A 14,050-nucleotide genomic window follows, 5' to 3' on the forward strand; every position below is an offset into this window, starting at 1 on the left:
TGGGGAAGACAGAGACCTCAGTTGGTAAAATGCGATGGAGTCTACCCTCCAAACCATCCATTTTGTCCCCCCCCCAAAAGGTTATTTAGTGTCCTACACCTGTGTTTATTGGCCCGTGAGGAAGGGGCCTCTGTCCCCACAGTTAAAAACAGATTACAGCTACAGTGGAATGACCTTCAAATCTTTCAACAAGTCATATTAGGTAAATATTTGGTTCCTGTTCCCTTGAATGGCATCAGGGGTGGAGTGAAGGGGAACTGCGGCTGGGGCGCATGTGTGCCCTGCACCCCTGCCACGTCCCCGTCTGTCCCCGCCCCACCCTGGAACACCCTCGCCACACCCCCATAGGGTGCACGCAGTGGTGGGATCCAAAAATTGTAGTAACTATGGCGTAGTGCCAATGGAGCTGGGCAGGGCACGACGTGGGCATAGCTGGGCATTCCGGGGGCAGGGCATTCCTGGGCGGGGCTGTGGCAAGGATGCAGCTGCTGCGCCGGTCCTTGGGCGGGAAACGAATGCACACAGGCGCAGGCTGCCACGCACGCCGGTGCACCTCCTGCTAGACTGCTTCAAGTTCTGCATGCTACTGCTGAGAGGAGGGGCGTAACTAAGGTAGAAATCACGTGGCAAAATCACCAATTATTAACCCCCTCTCAGCACACACAAATAATTAGTAACCTACTCTCGGGAACCTGTGAGAACCTGCTGGATCCCACCTCTGGGTGCACGCGCCCAGGGCACCCCCATAGGGTGCCCTGCACCCCTGCCATGTCCCCATCTATCCCCGCCCCACCCTGGAACACCCTCGCCACACCCCCATAGGGGCATGCGCCCAGTGCGTCATGCGCACCTCGTCCCCTTGGCGCTACGCCACTGTATGGCATCCTCTGTCTTTGGCCTGGTTTGCAGCTGCCGAACTATTATATCACTTAATCTCAACTCAAGCTCTTTTCTGCAAAGATAGCTCTCCTTCCTCACACATTGTGTTCCATGTCATCAGGGCCTGAGTGATCTAAAGATATATATGCATGTCCTCAACTATCACTTTATTGCTCCCTTCCCGCCACCATAGCCAAAACCTTTGTCTTCTCATGGAATGATTGATTCGAAAGAAATGTTTATCTCCAGCTTCTGTTGGAACAGAATAATACCTTCAGCTGCTGTTAAATCCTTAACTGATCTTTAATTCACCAAGTAGGCTGCACTGGGCACATTTTAACTCAGGTGGCAATAAAGGACATCAAATAAATTGGAACTGTTCTTCCCTGTCACTTAGTCATAATGCTCCAGAAGTGACAGTGTCCCCGTAAACATCTTTACTGCCAAGCCACGCAGTCTCGGAGCCAGCTGCACTTATATATCTAGATAGGTACGGGACCCTCAGGAAGTGCTGGGCCTTTGTTTACGGTCAAAGGCACTGTTTTCTCAGCAAGACACTCAAGGTTTTGTTCACAATAATATCCACTTCATTAAACTTCAGGTTATTTGGAAGCAAGCTGCTTCATGTTAGGTATTGTTTAACAGGAAACTTCAATCAGGCATCTATCACACTTCAAAATAGGCTCTTCTTCAGGGTGGTATACATCAGCCTGCCCTTCATTGTCATGACAACTATGTGAGGTAACTGAACCTAACAGAAATTAACTGTCTCAGACTCATCTGATTTGATTCATAATGGAGTAGGGGTTTGGCTTCATTTATACCTTATCTTTCTCCCTCGTCGGGACTTGGCTTGGAGGTTCGGGTGCAACAAATACCAGAATCTGGGTGAATTCAGGCGTATTGGGCAAAAATCGGCCAAATATATCCTGCCCGAATATGCTGTGGGCATCAGGTTCACCTTCAACTGGGTGCCCACAGCATTTGCCCCTCCCAAGCAAACTTTAGCAAAGTTGGCTGGTTCCTTTCAGGAGACTCACACTAGAAGCCCTGCTGGAAATTAGGCGCCCCTACCCAGAACAACCACCACCACCCTGAGGTCACCCCCAAATCTCCAGCACAGCTGGGCATAACAGCAAGCCCCGTTGAAGCCTATAGTGGGAAAAGTTAATTAATTTTTCCCATTATAGAACTTCTTGAAGAGCCTGGCAGATTCTATGGCTGATTCTGCATGGGCCAAAAACAGCAGTGTGAAAATGGTGTGAAAATGGTTTAAAACAGTTTATACTGTTTTCACACCTTTTTCACACCGCTTTTTTTGGCCCATGCAGAATCAGCCTATGCTTTGCAGTGGCTCCATTGTAGCCAATGGGAAATTTCTGAGTGTGTAAGCACTGGCTGCACATTTTTGAAGATAGAGGTGCCAGACTTTCAAGGCGGCTCCAGGAGGCCTCCTGGTAATAGCATCTAGGTTTAGTGAACTTTGCTTCTGGGGGTGGGTGGGCATGTTGAGAGAGTTCTGAGAGAACTCAGTCAGCAGGCTTCATGTGCAGGAGTGGGGAAACAAAACCAGCCTTTTGGGGGCCCATTAAATTGAACCCCCAGAAGCAAAGTTTAGTGCTGCTATCTTTAAAATTGTGGCCCCTGCAGGGCGAAACACAAAAACACCCCAAAATACCCCCCCCCCAAAATCAGACGGATTTGAATTTTTCAGGCATACAAGAATATTCAGGTATATCCGAATATTCGAGTATATCCGAATATTCGGCCATACGGACAATTTTATGCCCAAATAAATCAGAATCTGAATTTTACCGAATTTCTATGGTGTTGTCCAAGTCTAGTCGGGACCCAAAATGACTGACATCATTCTCCTCTCCTCTGTTTTATCCTTACAACAGCCCTCTAAGGTAGGCTAGACCAAAAGTGTGTGACTTGTCCAAGGTCACCGAAAAAGCTCCTATGGCACAGTGGGGATTTGAACCTGGATCTTCCAGCCCCAACATTCTAAGCACTACAACACACGGGCAATAACCCAATTCTCTAAGTTCTCTAAGATCTGTTATGCACAATTATCATCAATCTTTGTTGGGTATACTTGCATTTTTTTAAAAAAAAAAAACACACAGGTTTAACTTTGGAGACAACCCCTATTTATTTTGTTACTCGGACCTTACCTTTCCATTAAGGTAGGTTCCCATACCATATGCAAATATGCACCAGTGAAATCCATTAGAACAGAACACGCTGTGAAGCCATGCCATGTATACTCATACAAAATAATGCCACCTACAATAAAAGATCCAAAAATCAGCCCCCCAAACAGCACTGCCATGTAAGCTCACCAAAAGGGATATTCATAGGGCAGTCTGGCCTCCAAAAGTTGAGACACCACCAAGAAACCCTATGGCCATTTCCGCACGGCCATGGTGGGGGTTGGGTCGGCGTACATGCAAACGGCCCCAGAAACTATTGGGAAGATGGCGCCACGCTGTGCCATCACCCGATCAACCTGCCTTCCCTGCGACCGCTCCGGAGTCACAGGGCGGGGGGGGGCATGTCCTTAGGCCTCAGCGACGTGCCGGAAAGTCGCAGGGAAGGTAAGTCGATTGGGAAAGGGGGAGGGATGGTGCCTGCCAGCTGCTGCCATTCGCACGGCAGCATTTGGAAGCCGCTGTTTCCCAAAAACCTCGTTCGGGGAGTGAGGTTGGGAAACAGCGGCGTCGCGCCGCTGGGGAGGAGCAAGGGCAGCGCAGCTTCTGGCAGCTATTGCTATCGCGAGAACAGCTCCCTGCTTGATTTGGCGTTTTTGCCATCTGATGTATTTGGCCCGTGCGGAAAGGGCCTATGATAGGCTGCAAATGACCTAACCTAACAAGTCAGAGAGCAAAAAATGGTGAAGCTGCTATAAAGAAAGGTGGTCCTTTGGCAGAGTCCTGATACAGCAGCTACAGCCTTCTTACAAATGAGGTTTGGGATAAGTAGGGGAAAATGTTGGACACTTAAAGTTTTTATTGACATGGTTTCAGCCACCTGGAATTAGAAAGCACAGCTATATCATCATCTTCGACCTTATAAAATTATCATACACATAAATTTCCCTTATACTGAATGTCCACTGGTCCATAAAGATCAATTTTCCCTAATGAGACTGGCAACAACTCTCCAGGATTTCAGGCAGGGGTCTTTCATGTCACTTAATGCCTCGTCCATTTAATTGGAGCTGCTGGGGTTGGAACCTGGGACCTTAAGAACATAAGAACATAAGAACAAGCCAGCTGGATCAGACCAAAGTCCATCTAGTCCAGCTCTCTGCTACTCGCAGTGGCCCACCAGGTGCCTTTCAGAGCTCACATATAGGATGTGAACGCAATGGCCTTCTGTGGCTGTTGCTCCCGATCACCTGGTCTGTTAAGGCATTTGCAATCTCAGATCAAGGAGGATCAAGATTGGTAGCCATAAATCGACTTCTCCTCCATAAATCTGTCCAAGCCCCTTTTAAAGCTATCCAGGTTAGTGGCCATCACCACCTCCTGTGGCAGCATATTCCAAACACCAATCACACGTTGCGTGAAGAAGTGTTTCCTTTTATTAGTCCTAATTCTTCCCCCAGCATTTTCAATGTATGCCCCCTGGTTCTAGTATTGTGAGAAAGAGAGAAACATTTCTCTCTGTCAACATTTTCTACCCCATGCATAATTTTGTAGACTTCAATCATATCCCCCCTCAGCCGCCTCCTCTCCAAACTAAAGAGTCCCAAACGCTGCAGCCTTTCCTCATAGGGAAGGTGCTCCAGTCCCTCAATCATCCTTGTTGCACTTCTCTGCACTTTTTCTATCTACTCAATATCCTTTTTGAGATGCGGCGACCAGAACTGGGCACAGTACTCCAAGTGCGGTCGCACCACTGCTTTATATAAGGGCATGACAATCTTTGCAGTTTTATTATCAATTCCTTTTCTAATGATCCCCAGCATAGAGTTTGCCTTTTTCACAGCTGCCATGCATTGAGTTGACATTCCCATGGAACTATCAACTAAGACGCCTAAATCCCTTTCCTGGTCTGTGACTGATAGCACTGACCCCTGTAGCGTGTATGTGAAGTAAATAGGTGTGCAAAGCAGATATTCTACCACTGAGCCATGGCATCCCCTAAATCAAGGGTCTGCAACCTGCGGCACGCCAGATGTTCATGGCCAATTGGCCGTGCTGGCAGGGGGCTGATGGGAATTGTAGTCCATGAACATCTGGAGATCCGCAGATTGCAGACCCCTGCCCTAAATCTTTCACAAGACAAATCAATAGCAAGTCTTAGGCCCCTTCTGCACAGCAAATGCATAATGGGTTGCAGTTGGGATAAAGAAACCCATGTTCCTGTTTTCACATTCACATGCATCTGTGCAGCCAGTGATTGGAGCCCACAGAAACAATCCGTGTTGCCGTCAAGCCTTTGCATGGAGACGCATCTAATATTTTTTAAAAAATTACTTCCCACCCATGTGTAGCTACACAGGCATGCACAGACGAACCCCCGCAGCCACGGCGATGTCTCACGATACGACCATCTGCACCAGAGTAGCTATGCAAATGTAAGCTGCAAAAAAAAAATGCAAAAAGGAAAAGAGAGGCAAACAAACCACCTCCTGACTGGCCATTTGCTTGCCAGGATTTCTGAGAAAAGACTCACTCGTTTAGCGATCTTCCAAAAATGCCCGGGATTGAACCAGGCTCCTTCTGTGCGCTGAGCAAATTATCTACGGCTGAGCCGCAATCCATGCCCACACATAGCATTCAGATTTCAGAGACCCTTAATAGGCATTAAAAGACAACCACCACCCAAACAATTAAAACTAGAAAGGTTACAGTTAAAAGAGCATTGTCACAAAACATGCAAAACATGCGTTAAGAATGCGGCTACAGCCTCCGATATTTCTACCTCGGGATTATTCAACCACTTAATCGTTTTCATTTTGTCGGGAAGACTCGCAAATCCTGTAGGAAGTCGTGCAACCAGGTCAGATCCACAATTGTTATATTTAGGGCAGAGAAGCAAAACATGAGCAAGCAAGTCGGGTATATGGGGACAAAACAGGCAGCGTCGCTCAAGTTGAGTGATGTTAGAAAAGCAACCTTGGTGTAAAGCACACAGTCGAGGCGACCTTGGAGTAAAGCACACAATCAAGGCTGACCCAAGGTGCAACATTTGCTGCCTGGAGAACATAAGAACATAAGAACAAGCCAGCTGGATCAGACCAGAGTCCATCTAGTCCAGCTCTCTGCTACTCGCAGTGGCCCACCAGGTGCCTTTGGGAGCTCACCTGCAGGAGGTGAAAGCAATGGCCTGCTGCTGCTGCTGCTGCTCCCGAGCACCTGGTCTCCTAAGGCATTTGCAATCTGAGATCAAGGAGGATCAAGATTGGTACCCATAGATCGACTTCTCCTCCATAAATCTGTCCAAGCCCTTTTTAAAGCTATCCAGGTTAGTGGCCATCACCACCTCCTGTGGCAGCATATTCCAAACACCAATCACACGTTGCGTGAAGAAGTGTTTCCTTTTATTAGTCCCAATTCTTCCCCCCAGCATTTTCAATGAATGCCCCCTGGTTCTAGTATTGTGAGAAAGAGAGAAAAATTTCTCTCTGTCAACATTTTCTACCCCATGCATAATTTTATAGACTTCAATCATATCCCCCCTCAGACGTCTCCTCTCCAAACTAAAGAGTCCCAAACGCTGCAGCCTCTCCTCATAAGGAAGGTGCTCCAATCCCTCAATCATCCTTGTTGCCCTTCTCTGCTGTGAACAAAATTCAAATGCACTCCATCCCCTCACACATTCACATAACTTTACACACGATGCTACTCTCATTCATTTTGGTGGGGCTTTTTGCCGGGGTTCATACTGGTGGATTGCACCCTGGAAGTTGCTGAATGTAAAGGCATCCCCATGCTGGAGGACAGCCACAGCGTCAGGATGTTCCTGACCTCCGGGCCCGGAAGCCTGAGGGCCGTGCCTCAAGACTCCCCTGCAACTTGTTCCTGCTGTCGTGTATGCTGCAAGCAAGCCTCGGAGGCACATGCATCTTTGTCCAGCAGCAGCAGCAACTCATGCGACCCTTCAAGGAAAAGTGTAGGTGTCACACACATACTCAGCTCAAAATGTGGCATCAGCGTCAGAGGTGGGATTCAGAAGGTTCTCACAGGTTCCCGAGAGTAGGTTGCTAATTATTTGTGTGTGCCGAGAGGGGGTTACTAATTGGTGATTTTGCCATGTGATTTTTGCCTTAGTTACGCCCCTCCTCTCAGCAGTAGCGCGCAGAACTTGAAGCAGTCTAGCAGGAGGTGCACGGGCGTGCGTGGCAGCCTGCGCCTGTGTGCATTCATTTCCTGCGCAAGGACCGGTGCAGCGGCTGCGTCTTTGTCACAGCCCCACTCAGGAATGCCTCGCCCCTGGAATGCCTGGCCATGCCCCTGTCGTTCCACACCCAGTCCCATTGGCGCTACGGCACAGTTTGAATCCCACCACCATGGGAACCTGTTACTAAAATTTTTGGATCCCACCACTGATCAGCGTGCAGAGCAGCAGAGTGGGCACCAAGGCCTCAGCCCTGACCTGTCCACCATGGCAGCAGTGGCGTACCTAGGCAAACTGGAGCCCTGGGCAAAACCTGAGTTTGATCCCCCCCCCCCATGGGCGGCCACCCTCTTCCACCGTGACCAAACAATGATTTTTTCCACCAGGTCGTTTCAAAGTCACCATCACATTATAGAACATGCCCCAACTCACAAATCTGAACACAGCAATGGGCCATGCCACACAGCAGAAATATTTTTGAAATCATTTTCAAAATGCTTTCAAAATGTTTTATTACTGCTATGAAAACATTTTATGGTGTTGCATCCAGTCCCCCCAATTGGGGGAAACAGCATCACTTTCGATGTTATTTAAACTGGGGACCCCAGATTCTCCCTTTCGGGTGGTTTTAAAAGGAGAATCTGGGCTCCCTAGTTTAAACAAGTGATGCTGGAATCCACCCCCAAACAGCATTATTTTCAATGGTGTTTAAACATTGGGGTGGATTCTCCCCCACCCTGAAACAGCATCATTTTCAATGTTTAAGCTGGGGACCTCAGATTCTCCCTTTAAATCCATGCCGAAGGGGGTGGATTTAATAATAATAATAATAATAGTAATCCCACTAGTAGTCGGTGCTCTAGGAGGAATCCCAAGAAATCTTGAAAAACATCTGGAAAGCCTAAACTTGGACAGAACATCAGTCCACATGCTGCAGAAAGCAGCACTTCTAGGAACTGCACACATTCTACGCAAATACCTCTAATATCCTAGGTCCTTGGGAAGGACTCGATATTCAGAGATGAATTCCAGACACTTGTGCTGTGTTGTTATGTGTATAATAATAATGATGATGATGATGATGATGATGATGATGATGATGATGATGATGATGATGATGATGATGATAACAACAACAATAACAACAACAACAACTTCTTTTATTAGGCATTGAGAGAATAAAAGAAAGAAAGAAAACAAGCATTGGCAGGAAGGGGGTGGATTTAAAAGGGAAATCTGGGCAAATTTAGGGGATGCCTGCTGACAGTGGTGCAATTATTAAGATAGCAGCACCAAAATTTCAGAGTATCTTCGTGAGACCTTACTGATGATACCACCCAGGTTTGGTGAACTTTGGTTCAGGGAGTCCAAAGTTATGGACCCTCAAAGAGGTAGCCCCCATCTCCTATTAGCTCCCATTGGAAACAATGGGGAATGTGGGCACTCCATAACTTTGGACTCCCTAAACCAAACCTCATCAAAACTGGCTGTTATCATCAGGAGAGTCTCCCAAAAAATCCCTGAAATTTTGGTGCTGCTAGACCAGGGGTAGGGAACCTGCGGCTCTCCAGATGTTCAGGAACTACAATTTCCATCAGCCCCTACCAGCATGGCCAATTGGCCATGGCCAATTGGCCATGCTGACAGAGGCTGATGGGAATTGTAGTTCCTGAACACCTGGAGAGCCGCAGGTTCCCTACCCCTGTGCTAGACTAAAAACTGTGCCCTCTGCAGGCCAAAAACAGAAAAACACTGAAATCCCACAAATGAACCTGCAGTTTTTGCGCCCCCCACAAGGGGGTGCCCTGGGCAACTGCCCACTTTGCCCAATGGGAGGAACGCCTCTGCATGGCAGCACCCTCCTCTGCCTGTTGCCTGGGGCCTCTGTCCCCTTTGCCCTCCTCAATACAGCCCTGAGCATTGCTAGGAAAACAAATGACAAGTCTTTATGAAAAGCTTTGATTCCTTTTTCATGAAGCCCATACAGAAGCCTCCGACGGGATATTTTCTGTTCACTTCTCTAGGACTGCTCTTTCTATTTCTTCCATTTTCAACTTAGTTAAACCTTTGGCTATATTTATCCCTTTTGCTTTGGGAAGCAATTTGTGAGAGAGTTTTATCTTGTTTCTGTTCAAATAGCATCATATATTTTTTTTTCCCACCTCGCCTTTTGTAATGACAAATCGGCCTGTACAGGGGGAAAAAAAACCCAGCCCGTTCTTGTTACTAGAGAAAGAAAACAACTTAGCATCTATATTTGTTGTCACTTCATGACTCCTCGCATGTCTTTTTTGGATTGCATTTTGTCCCATTTACATTTTTTTCCCTCACCTATACTGTCACGAAGCCTCAATAAATACAGTGATGATGAGTAAGATTCAAACTAGCGTTCCCACTTCATTTCAGCCCAAGTGAATTTAGAGATCTCTCTTCAGGCAAAAGAAACCAAAGGATTTTGAGAGAACCTGGGTCCCTTTCGAGAAGACCTGTGAAATTTAATTGTGTGTTTTTTTAAATTTGCGCATAACCTAAAGTGTCACCAGATTCCATCTGAAATGAAAGGTTGGAGCCAGTTTGGGTGATCTCCTCAGAAGAAGTATGAGGAGTTTGGGGGGAAGCCCAAAGATCAGGGTCCCCCAATATAGTACCTGTGGACATCATGGTGCCTGCTGACACCTTTCTTGGTGTCCACCTAGTGTTTTTAGAAAGAAGGTGTCCGGGAGCGGGGGTAGCCCCACCCCCTCCCCGGCCTTGCTCCCCAACCCGTGGCCGGCCGGCGGGGCCCCGGCAATGCGGGACGCCAGAGGGGAGACCCGTCACTGTGTCAACGGGAGACTCGACCAGCGCTCCGCTCTCCCCTCGGCCGGCGTGACGGACAAGAGCTCCGGCGACGGGGAAAGACGCGTCGTTCCTTCGACGGCGGAACCAGATGCCAAGGAGCCTCGTCGCCGTGGCAGCGGGAGAAGGGGCGAGCCGGGAGAACAGGAACAGGTGAGCCCTGTTGGGCTGAAGAGGAGAGGCGGAAGCGAGCGTGGGGGAGCAGGGGCGGGGTTTTCAACCCCTCAACAGGCAAGGGAGGGGATAAAAGGGGGAAAGCCCAGGAAGGAGGGAAAGAAGGACGAGAAGGAGGGAAGGAGGGAGAGCATGGGTGTGAAGGGGGAAAGAGAAAGGGACCGAGAGAGGCAGGGAAGGGACCAACGGAGGGGGTGTTTAAGGCGAGGAGAGGAGAGGTCGGAAGGGGTGACTGCCCTGCAGAGGAGGAAGGGCGGTAGTCTGCCAGAGGGGGCAGGGGCTGTGGGGAAGGGAGAAGCCACCAACCCAGTGGCTAGCAGGGAGGCTTCCCTACTCTCCCTTCCTAGCGTGCTGTGGGCCCTAGGGCAGCTGTGGGCAGCCGGGCCATCCTGTGGCTAAAGCGGCTGTCCCACTTAGTCCACTCCCCGAAGAACGGGAGTGAGGCCGGCAGTTCCAGCAGCTGGGCAGGGGAAGGTGGGTTGGCAACAGGGGTCCCGGCGGGGCCCCCACCCCGGGTGCAGGACAGAAGGTAAGGACACTTGGCTCTTGCTCAGCTGGGCTTCTGCTTAGCCGTGGAGATCTATGGGCTAGGCCAGGGGTCTGCAAACTGAGGCTCCAGAGCCTTATGCGGCTCTTTCGTCCTTGTACTGTGGCTCTGTGTGGCTTGGGACCTGAGCAACCTGAGGACCACGCTTTGCCATAATCAGTAAGTGCACAACTACCCTGGGCCATCTACGGAGTACGCCCCCAGCTGGGCAGGTGACAGCAGGCTGATTCTGACTACACTGACTCCATGCCCGGGTGCGGAGATTTGTGTGGTTCAAAAGCCTTCATAAGGTTCACAAAGAATGGATATGTATGATTGTGCCAATACTATATGGATTCCCTTATGTTTGTGTCATTTTAGGATGAAATAGATGCCCCTTTTAAGTTGGATTTAGGATGTGCATTCAGCTTTGGATGTTAGTATTATTCAGGTTCTTCAGTTAGCTTAAGGTTTAGTTATTGTTAGATTTAAGAAAGCCATGCCAATAAGTATTTGTAAAGTCTCGCCTATAAGTATAAGTACATGTGCTATCCTTTAATGTTTCCCTAATGTTTAAGTTAGAAATGTTATTTTTGAAATTTGTGTCTGATCGTAAAAGAAATAGCCAGTTAAGGTCTGTTATTAAGGGACAAGAAAGTTGGCTCTGGAATGCAGCCTAGACCAATGCCCAGCCGACTCTTTGATAAGGACAACGACCCTCTTTGGAATTACAAATGAAATCTGCAGCCAGCACCCAAAGGTCTCCCAGCTGTTGGGAGACGTGCAGGAACTACCATTGGACAGTTTGAACTTTTCTTTGTTACAGCATGGGAAGCGGGAGCCTTAGGGCATCCTTGACAGGCGCAGCCACCTGATAGTAAGATCAGCTGGGGGTGATAGCAGGCCATCTGGATTTCGCGGACAATAGACGCTATCTGCTATCCCTTCAGGATCATTACGAGATCCCGCGGGAAGATGCCTGACAGCGAGATTTGGGTTTCCCATTCAGAAAAGTGTAACTGTATCTGGTTTGTAAACTGTTTGTTTCATGTTTGGTGTTTTGGGGTGAGGGACTTGCCCCCTCTCCTCCCCTTTGCCCCCTTTGCAGTTTGGGAATAAAAGTTCTTGCACTGCGTTGCAAGGGCGCGATTCTCTCCTGACCGAGCTGTGACCACCATCTGCAATAAAATCCTTTTGCTTGAAGAACACTTGCTTTCTGCGCCTCATTAAGTTGCTGAGCTGAAATCACTTATTGTTACCTGGCAAGTCGCGGTAACAGCATGACGATGGTAGACAGGACCATCAAGTTCACAGATGACTTTTGGTGACCATATAGGAATTTCAGCGCAAGACCATATAGGAGCTTCAAGGCAAGAGACATTCAGAGATGTTTTACGATTTCCTGCTTCTAGACAGCGACCCTGGAATTCCCATCCAAATACTAACCAGGGTCAAGTACCGACCAAGGGCCAACTCTGCTTAGCTTCCAAGATCTGATGAAATTGGGCTAGGCTGCTCCATTCAGGTCAGGGGACCTTTAAATTAAGGCTGCTTCACACATCAGATTTTTTTTTCAGGCATGCAGTTAAGCTTTTTTTTTTCCCAGCATGCTCTCAAAATGTTCCAGCGTTCTCTCAACTCAAGAAATTGATGCTGTTGAAACTTTATACAAGGAAAGGTTATCAAGAGTCACCTCTGCGCTGTAGCAGAAAAAGTTGGCTTGACGGCGGGGTTTCTCCATTAAACGGATTTTTTTTAAAGAGTAAGACAATATACAGATTTCAATTTACGAGGAAGGGTGTTTATTTTGGGATCTAAATGGAATGGAAGGGAACGGTTACAGTAAATACGATTTCAATTAATGTTTTATGTGGCTATTTTGAACGGTCACTTTGCAGCGTGATGGATGTTTCTAATTTGGTATGGTGTATGTGCTTGGGATATTTATGTGTATATGGGCGCTTGGATATGATTAGATTAAACCTGTTATGCTCGAGCAGTTCTACATTAGTTTTTTTTTTACAAAAAAATCAAAACGATCTTTTTAAAAATGAACTATGACAAATCTGTGTTTGCAGTAGCATTGTTGTGGCAAGGGAGTTCTTTTTCCCCCCAAAAAAATTCACTTTTCCAGTTATAGTCATTAATTCTTTTTATTGTTTCTTGTTTCTCTTTCAAAAGAACATTTTTGCTTTCACTTCACTTTTTTCTTCTTGTAGAGAAATCCATGCATCTTTTTCTAACAGGCCTTGCAGATGTTTTGTTATTATACATTCTGATGGGGAGGGGTTCCCTAGCAAGAGGACTGGAAGGTTTTATTTATTTATATTTATTTATATATCAAATTTCTAAACCGCCCACCCCCGAAGGGCTCTGGACGGTGTACACCAGGCCGGAAACAGTATTACATACAATAGGCCAAAACAACAATACACAGAATAAAATAAATTAAATCAAGTTAAAAACAATTTACAAAATTCATAAAACTAGCAGCATCAGTACAGTATATATAACAATAAGATTATAAAAGTGTGTGGCGCCCAAACCCAAGGCCGGGCGGGGGTAGAAGTGTAGATTAGATGTTATATTGGGCGTGCCGATGATGGAATGGCACGCAACACAGAGGCATCCCAGAGGGGGAATCCGCGGCCGGCCTCACCAAAAGCCCGGTGGAACAAAACCGTTTTACAGGCCCTGCGGAATTCTCCAAGGTCCCGCAGGGCCCGCACATCTGATGGAAGGGTGCTCCACCAGGCAAGGGCCAGGGCCGTAAAAGCCCTGGCTCGGGTAGAGGCCAGTGGCATCATGGAGGGGCCAGGGACCACCAGTAAATTGGCCTCTGCCAACCGCAGAGGCCTACCTGGGACATATGGGATGAGACGGTCACGAACGTCTTTTGAAAGACATTGCCTGCCTCTGAGCAACTACCAAGAGAAATTCTGAAATTTTGCAACACTTCCATTCTGGCCCCCTTTTCTCCTTGAGTTTCGGTTTGATCAAAATGGAATTGATTACAAAATGACCCCAAATGCCTAAAAAGAAGGAAAGATGAAGATTTGGGGATTTCAGGGAGACATCTGGTAAGGCAGAATTATCTGTGCAATCGGGGGGGGGGGGGAGCCCCTATGCCACCAGCAATGTCCAAAGAAGGTAGGGACACCAATGCAGTGGGACTTCCCCAATGGCAAGAAGCTGTGGTGAAGGAACAAGAAAATATTCCTTCGTGCCTTCGTTCCTTGTCCGCAGGAGACTGTGCCAGCACTCCAGGGAGCATTCTGGGGG

This window comes from Sphaerodactylus townsendi, linkage group LG08 (genome assembly GCF_021028975.2).
Source record: "Sphaerodactylus townsendi isolate TG3544 linkage group LG08, MPM_Stown_v2.3, whole genome shotgun sequence".
Classification (NCBI taxonomy): domain Eukaryota; kingdom Metazoa; phylum Chordata; class Lepidosauria; order Squamata; family Sphaerodactylidae; genus Sphaerodactylus; species Sphaerodactylus townsendi.